Genomic DNA, 9,187 nt, shown 5'->3' with positions numbered 1-9,187 from the left:
CTGGATTCTTTTCTATTTTTGAAAGTAAAGAGAACATTTATTTATTTTAGAAATGTAACATGAATAGAAAATTTTTTGTTTAACTGAAACACAAATATTTTCTCAGGACCATGGTATTGTTACTTCTAAAATGAAGGGATTCACACTAGACAAGGCCCCTTCCCAATCTAAATTGTTTGCTATTAGACCAGGATAGAAAGGAGCTGCGCTGCCAACCTCAAGGCACACTCAGTTTGAATCCACTAGTGGCTCAGCAGCAGAAAGATGGAATGACATCCTCCCGTGCAATTTAGTGCCTCTTAAAACGCACAGGAGCGTCAACTATGAGTCAGTTTTGACTTGATGGCACATAATGACATCATACATGATCATCACATTGTAACACAAAACAAAACAAAAGTGAGGACTTGACTCTCTTTTTAAAACGAGTTTATGTACTCCTTCACAATTTTCTCAGTGATTTCCCTATCCCTCTCATTCTGGAATTCCAATCATATGTTTGTTATTCCTTTTTCATGTCATCCCCCTTTGTTCTAATGTTTTCTTCACTTTCTTTATGTCTTATCTCTGAATTTTCTTCTAGTTTGTTTCCATTGAGGTTCTTGCTTTCCAGCTCACTGACTCTCTGCTTCATCTCTTCTGTTCTACCTTTTTGTCTTTCAAGCATTGGACACTTCTGTCACTTCAGTCTTAATATTCTGGATTGCATTTTCATGCCTTTCTGTATTTCTAGTACTTTGTTGGCAGTACCCTCTCTATCTTGTGATGACTTTTTAAGTTCTTGTACCTCTTTAGCTATAGTTTCCATTCTCTCTCTTTTTTTTGGCATTTTTTCCATATTTGCGCAAGTTTCTCCTCATCAATATATTTCTTCTGGCTCCGTGTCGCTGAAGCATTTGCTTTCTTAGTGGTTTCCATTGTTTCTTCTAGCATTTGCACTTCTTCCACAGCTGTTCAAATAACTATTCATCAATATATTTTTTTTTCTGGTTTTCTACCTCTAGGTTATAACCTTTATTTGTGGCTCCCATTTTATGGGTGGGTGAAGGGAGGGGTGGGGAGAGGAATGGGGAAAGATCTGGTGTGAAAAACAACGTATATGAACTTTGTAAGTAAATCAGTATAAAATAAAAATCTTATTTTAAGAAACATGAAAAAGAAAAAAGCAATTGTAATTAAAAAAAATATGTATTTTTGTCTTTTTCTGTTTCTGCACAAAACTTGAAGAAGTACCTGAACAAAATAAAGATAAACGTATCAGAGGAACATTGGGATTTATCTTGGAGAATGTATTTAAAAAGTGACTCTTTAGAAAATGATTGGTCGTTCTCCATAACTACCTAAGTGAAATTGATAAAAAATGATTGAAATTCTCCCAAGTAAAACTTCTCCGATGATCAAGATTGGGTTGACTGTCTAGCATGTATTCTGTCTTCTGGATGCTAGGAAAGGAGCTCTGGTGACATAATATGGAGTGATCTGCACTCCTAATTCAAAGGCTACTTTTCTCCAATAGCAGCTTCATGGGAGAAAGATGGGCAATCTCCTCCCACTGAGATTTGCAGGGCTGCTGTGAGCTGGAACCAAATCCAAAGCAGTGAGTTTGAGTTCTTTAGTTGAATATCAAGAACTTGCCAAGGAAAGTGTGACTAAGACATTTCTTCTGCCCCACCATTTCCTGAAGTACTAACCTTCAAGACCTTGGGATATTTGTCCACTGATTTAGTATGATATTCTTGCCCTACACTGACTAAAGTTATCAGATCAGCATCAGGAACTTTAATTCACGGGTTCTGCTATATGGAAAGAGAAATTGACGCCTGAAGTACATGGCACAAAGTGAGTGAAGATATTAATCAAATTATTGCACTAGTTTCATCAAGTTTGGTGACTTAAGACAAAATAATTTTTACAGTCCTGTAGGTCACAGGACCAATGTAGACTCATTGCATTAAAATGAAGGTGTTGCTAGGGCTGTGTTCCCATTTAGAGGCTCTAGGGGGGCAGGGCCTGTTTCCTTGACTTTTCCAGCTTTTTGAGGGCATCTGTATTCCTTGGTTTGTGGACTCTGCTCCATTTTAAAAAGCAGCATCAATGTGGTGTGTCTTTTTCATATTGCATCATATAATCCACTTCCCTCTTCTGTTTATAATATGACTACACTGAATGCACTCAGATAATCCAAAATAATCTTATTTTCTAGTCAGTGGATGAAATCTATTGTTATGGGGCAGATGCTGACTCATAGTGCCCTTACAGGGTGAAGAAGAACTGCCTTTGCTGGTTTCCAAGGCCATCATGTTTATGGAGGGAGACTTATCTTTTATTCTTATGAAGTGCTGGTGTGTTCAAACCTCCAACAGTTAACAATCATGCTTAAGTACTGCATTACCAGGACTCCTTAGTGACTTTAATTCTACTTGTACCCTCAATTCCTTCTGCCATATAAGCTCCATCTTTGGGAAGACATTATTTTCCCTACCGCAATGTGTTCAGCATTTACTCACCTCTCTCCTGTGACTTTTTAATTCCTTCTGGAGGTATCCCAGGACTCAAGAATTCTTGCTTCCCTAACTTTTGTGATCTCTTTTCCTTTGAGAGAAGAAGAATTGATGCCTTTGATTTGTGGTATTAGAGAAGAATACTGAGTTCCATGGACTGCCAAAAGAACAAACAGATATGACATGGAGGAAATGTGACCACAATGATTCTTGGAGACAAGGATGATGAAGCTTCACCTCTCCTTCTTTACACATGTTGCTAGGGAAGGATGTTCCTTGTAAAGGGACATCGTGCTTAGAAAGATATAGGGTCATCAAAAGAGAGACAGGCCCTCCAAAGAGATGGATTGGGACAATGATTGCGGCAATGGGCATTGTGTAAGAGATGATGAGGATGGCACAGGATAGGGCAGGCTTATAGGTTATAGGATAGGTTGTCATACTCGAAGTGACTGTACCTAACAAAAATGACAACTCTTTTGAGACTTTTGATTTTACACTCCAGATGAATCTCCTTCACATACAAAAAGCACTTTTCAAAACATGCCTACTCAGATCAAAACTTTTAAGTCAAATATGTAGAGAATGCCCATTTTAAAGGACAGTTTCCTAAGAAATGCTTTACTAATAAATGAATTATTTTGCAGAACAAGAAGCCAGAGGCTTAATTTACATTGTTCCAGAAACCAGACTGAGTCTTTAGGGGTAGAAATGACAAGACGGTTATTCTAAGCTGAATGTATAAAAATTCTTCTGAGATACAAAAATCAGTTGGATTTCTCTACAGTGACAAAGAGAATACAGAACTGGAACTAAGAAAAACAATACCATTCACAATAGCTAATCACAAGAGTAAATATTTGGTAATAAACTTAACCAGAAGCACAAAGGAAATTATAAAACATTACTACAAGAAACAAAAAGAGACCTGGAGAAGTGGAAGAATATCCCTTGCTAATGGATAGGAAGACTCAATATTGTGAAAATGGCGATACTACCAAAGGGAATTTACATGTTTCATGCAATCTCAATACAAATACCAATCCCATTGTCAAGGAGATGGAAAAGGTAATCTCCAATTTCATTTGGAATGGAAAGAAGCCCCACAGAAGCAAAGCACTCCTTAAAAATAGAAGAAAGGTAGGAGGTATTTCACTCCCTCTTTTCAAATCCTACTACACTGCCATGGTGGTTAAGACAGCATGGTACTGGTACAATGAGAGACACCTAGATCAATGGAATAGAATTGAGAACCTGGAGATCAGCCCATTTACCTAGGGTCGACTGATTTTTGACAAGGAGATGAAATCAGTTAAGTGGGGAAATGACAGCCTTTTTAACAAATGGTGTTGGCAAAATTAGAAAACTATCTGCAGAAAACTCAAACAATACCCACACCTCACACCATACACAAAAATCAACTTAAAGTGGATCAAGGACCTAAGACTAAAACCAAGAACTATACACTTTATTAGAGTAAAGCTTGGAAGAACCCTAGAAGCACTAATCTACAACTTAGTCTTCCAAGCATTCTGAAAAACCTACAAACAGGAGAGAATAAAATAGATGAGTGGGACCTTCTAAGAATCAAATCCCTATGCACATCCAAAAACTTCTACAACAGGATAAAAGGGGAAACCACAGACTGGGAAAAAATATTTGGTAATGACATGTCCGATAAGGGACTTATCTCTAGAATTTATATAATACGCAAGCACCACAACAAGATAAAGATAAACAACCCAATTGCAAAATGGTCACAGGATATGAACAGACACTTCACGAAAAACAACATTCAAATGGTGAACAAACACATGAGGATGTTCAAAATCCCTAGCTCTAAGAGAGATGCAAATCAAAACAACTATGTGATATCATATTGCCCTATTAATAATAGCAAAACTTAACAGAACAGCAAACAACAAATGCTGCCAAGGTTGTGGAGAAACTGGAATTTCAATTCACTGTTGGTGGGAGTGTAAAATGGTGCAACCACTATGGAAGGCAGTATGGCGCTTTCTCAAAAAGTTGCAAATAGAAATACCATTTGACCCAGAAATTCCACTACTGGGATGATACCCTAAAGAAACCAAAACTGCCACTCAAACATATATATGTACACTTATATTTATTGCTGCTTTGTTAACAGTAAGAAAGAGTTGGAATCAAGTCAAGTGTCCATCAACAAATGAATGGATAGAGAAGGTGTGGTATAGTCACATAATGGAATATTATGCAGCACTGAAAAATAAACAACTCATTAAATATTATACAAAATGGGTGATCATGGAGGACATTATGCTGAGTGAAATATCTCAGTCACAAAAAGACTTACTTTATAATTACTTTATAATGCCTCTTTTATAGAACAGGACTGATATGGGAGTTGGGGGAAAACTAAGAGAAGAGGGGATAAATAATGTACACAGCATTGAAACAGATGAGAGAGTAAACTGTATAAAACGAACGTATGATTAGGTATGATCACCAAGGCAGTGTAGTAGGATTTGAAATCAAAGAGTGAGATGTCTCTTACCTTGTTTCTCTTTTTAAGGAGTGCTTTGCTTATTCTGAGTCTCTTTCCATTCCAAATGAAATTAGAGATTGCCTTTAGCAAGTTGTTGAAGAATGGAGTTGGTATTTGTATTGGGATTGCTGTGAACCTATAGATTATCTTTGGTAGGACTGTAATTTTCTCAATATTGAGTATTCCTGTCCATGAGCAAGAGATATTCTTCCATTTACCAGGTCTCTTTTTGTTTCTTATAGTAATGTTTTGTAATTTTCTTTGAATAAGTCTTTTGTGTTTCTAGTTAGATTTACTCCTAAGTATTTAATCTTGTGATTAGCTATTGTGATGGGTATTGGGTTTTTTTTAGCTCCATTTTTACATTCTCTTTGTCACTGTAGAGAAAGCCAACTCGTTTTTGTATGTTAATCTTGTATCCTGCCACTTCTCTGACTTGGACAATTATGTCCAATAGTTTTCTTGCTGAATCTTTAGGGCTTTCTAAGTATACTATCATATTATCTGCATATAGAGATAATTTTACCTGCTCTTTGCCAATTTGGATACTTCTTATTTCCTTCTCTTGTCTTATTGCTACCATAGATTTCTAATATAATATTGAATAGGAGAGGTGATAGTGGGCATCCTTGCCCTAGTTCATGTTCTCAAGAGGAATGCTTTTAACTTCTCTCCATTGAGAACAATGTTGGCTTTTGGGTTTGCATATAGACTTTTTATGATGAGGAAATTCCCTTTTATTCCTATTTTGTTGAGTGTTTTAATCAAGAAAGGGTACTGTATTTTATCCAAGGCCTTTTCTGCATCTATTGACAGGATCATGTTGTTCTTGTTTTTTGCTTTGTTAATGTGATGTATTACACTGATTGTTTTTCTTATATTGAACCATCTTTGCATACATGTTATGAATCCCACTTGGTCATGGTGCATTATTTTTTTGATGTATCGTTGGATTCTATTGGACAGGATTTTATTCAGGATTTTTCCATCTATGTTCATGAGAGATATTGGCCTATACTTTTCAATTTTGGTGGTGTCTTTACCTGGTTTTGGTATCAAAGATATAGTATTTACTTTCTTTAATGTCCTATCCTTCCAGATAGTTATGAGAGAAATTTATACTTGTCTGTGGCTTTAGGAAAGAAATATAATTTCTCTGCACTCTACAACTGTGTTTTTCTATCCTTGGAAACATCTCCACTATTTAGTAAACTTCTTTCACTCAGTCTTTAGATAAGGGGGTGGTTTGCTTGACTGGTTTGTAATTTTGCATGCATATGACACTTGGATAAGGAGCTCTGGTGATTTAGTATGTTATTTGTTGGCCGGCTAACCAGAAGGTCAGAAATTCAAATACATCAGACAGTCTATGGGGGAAAGATGATAAAGTCTCGTTCCATAAATATTTACTTTTTTGAAAAGTAGATTGAGTGTCACCATGGGCTATATTAAATTGCACTACAGGGGGTCTATGTTTTAATTTTTTGGCATGTGAAAGACCACATACATATACTTCAAATAATTTTTTGTCCTTTTTAGACCTATCCTGTGTTTTATGTATTGGAAAATACGATGTCATATGCTTGGTGATTACCACTAGCAAGATGGAAAAAGAGTATATAACCTATCTGCACTGTCAGACTTGCATTTTGACCTGAAGAGAAGAGCTGTCACTATATTTATTTCTTTCCATTTCTAGTGAAATGGTGAGGAAATTGTGGTTATTTCATGTCTACCTTCTTAGAGTCAGTGTTGCCATCACTTTGGCACATTAAATTTTTCCCAATCTACGCGAGGAATAAAATGATATAATTCTTTCTTTTGTGGGTCTTTTGTGTTGGGGGTGGGGAGAAGGAAGCTAAGGCAAAGTGATCTTCCAAATTTAACACCTACTTTGCATGCTTTGTAACCTGAGAGCCTGACTCCTATAGATTGCATCCACCAGGATTCCTTAGGCTAGCTTTGGCCAATAAGAGGCAGATTCTGCCAGTGTATTAGAGATTAAGCTGACAGAAAGAGCAGAGTATTTATTTTCTTTATTTCCTTGGCTCTCTCTTTGATAAGAAAAAACTGACCATGTCTTTCACAGTTGTTATTTTGAAAACAGATGTTTCAGCTCTGTGATGTTAGCCTAAAAGTTGGTTAATTTTTTTTTTTTTAGCTATTAGAGTTAGGCCCTTCTGGTCTGAAGTGGCTTTAACTGAAGACACATGGTTCCTAAATCATCAACAGCTATAGTACTAGGGAAAGAGAAAGAGTGCTTTCCACACCTGACAGCAAGACTTGAGGCGAGCAAGACTTGTGGTGGCAGGCAAGATTTAAGGGAAACTGAAACAAGACCCTGGCGAGAGACTGGGTGGTGGATAGACTGTGGCATTACTGTGGAGAAACTGTGGCAAGGTGTAAGCAGAGGAGCCCTGAGATAAAAGTCAGTTAAAAGTGTGTGCTGTTTGTTCCAGATCAATGGAGATGCTGACTTATAACTACTCTGAAGCAAACCTTGCTGCATGATATGGATTTGACTGCTGAACTGAAACCAGAGCCTAGACTGAGGAGTTGTGCCTTAAAACTTGGGCTAACCACCGCTGGGAAAAAGTTGCCAGAGGCTCAACCCCCTGAGGAGGAAGAACTGGAAGCCTGGGTGAACGCCTTGCTTGGAAGAATATTTTGGGACTTTTTGGGAGAGAAATACTGGTCTGATCTGGTGTCTAAGAAAATTCAAATGAAACTCAGCAAAATAAAGCTCCCCTACTTTATGAATGAGCTGACGCTGACAGAACTTGACATGGGGGTGGCTGTGCCAAAAGTCCTTCAGGCCTTCAAACCTTACGTTGATCACCAAGGACTCTGGATTGATTTGGAAATGTCCTACAATGGGTCCTTTCTGATGACTCTCGAGACCAAAATGAATTTGACCAAACTAGGTAAAGAGCCTCTTGTTGAAGCCCTGAAGGTTGGAGAGATTGGCAAAGAAGGTTACAGGCCCAGAGCGTACTGTCTGGCCGACAGCGATGAAGAATCTTTCAGCGCTGGTTCCTCGAATGAAGATGACGCCCCAGAGCCCAGTGGGGGAGACAAACAGCTCCCCCCAGGGGCTAAAGGGTATGCTGGAGGTCATCGAACAAGCAAGATCATGAGATTTGTGGATAAAATTACCAAGTCAAAATATATCCAAAAAGCAACAGAGACAGTTTATAAAAAAGAAGACTGAGGAGGTGTCCAACACTCCCCTGCTGCTGACCGTGGAAGTGCAGGAATGCAGAGGCACCTTGGCGGTGAACATTCCTCCGCCCCCCACAGACCGGATCTGGTACGGTTTCCGGAAGCCACCATATGTGGAGCTAAAAGCTCGGCCAAAACTCGGAGAGAAGTGACTTTGGTTCACATGACAGACTGGATAGAGAAGAAACTGGAGCAGGAGTTTCAGAAAGTTTTTGTCATGCCAAACATGGACGGTGTTTATATCCCGATAATGCATTCAGCCATGGACCCACGCTCCGCCGTCTTCTCTCCTCAAAGAGCCTGTTGTGGAGGCTGCTGATCAGCTGTGATGGGGAAGAGATGGTGTTCCCACTATTACGAGATCAAAGCTCAGTGTGGGCTCCTTGGCTGCCAGCTGTGCCGTAGCATTGGCCTTCACTCGTGCCACAGCTGTTTCTCAAAGGACCGCTTCTACCCTCTGCCCGCTGGTGCCCATTTCACTGTGAGGTGCCATTCCACGCGTCCAGTGACAGATGTCTGGCTTGCCTGCTGCAAAGCTTTGATTCTAGGCGAAGGAGATGCGGAAGAATCATCTCATCACAGGTTATAGAAGTTACAGGTGACTCACACCGTGGCTTTTTCTTAAAGTCTCCCAATTTTTGTGACAGCACAAGAGCACACTAAGAGCAAAGCTGTACAACTGGAAGGCTTCCCCTTGCCTTCTCGACTCCTCCAAAGCTTTTCCTCAAGCAGCCAGTGCACAATGAACTTTTTCCCCCCTCTTGTACAGTTTATATGCTGGACTGCAGCCCTCCACACTCTAGAGAAAGGCAGGGTGGGGATGTGTGTGGAGGGCGTGGAAACTCTTGTGCCATCTCCTTGGTGGTAGAGAGATACGCATAGCATCTTCTTTCCATATTAAATTGTGCATTTTGGAAGCAAGTAGCCATAGAACACA

General features: G+C 39.0%; 1 pseudogene; it reads left to right on the top strand.

The window, feature by feature from the left end:
* Nucleotides 1–7,615: 7,615 nt before the first annotated feature.
* On the top strand, nucleotides 7,616–8,579 carry LOC102862137 (annotated as a pseudogene).
* Nucleotides 8,580–9,187: the final 608 nt, after the last annotated feature.

This window comes from Elephantulus edwardii, unplaced genomic scaffold (genome assembly GCF_000299155.1).
Source record: "Elephantulus edwardii isolate Elephantulus edwardi_28Jun2011 unplaced genomic scaffold, EleEdw1.0 scaffold00061, whole genome shotgun sequence".
NCBI lineage: Eukaryota > Metazoa > Chordata > Mammalia > Macroscelidea > Macroscelididae > Elephantulus > Elephantulus edwardii.
Note: the sequence above shows the minus strand (reverse complement) of the source record. Positions and strands in the feature narration are given on the sequence as shown.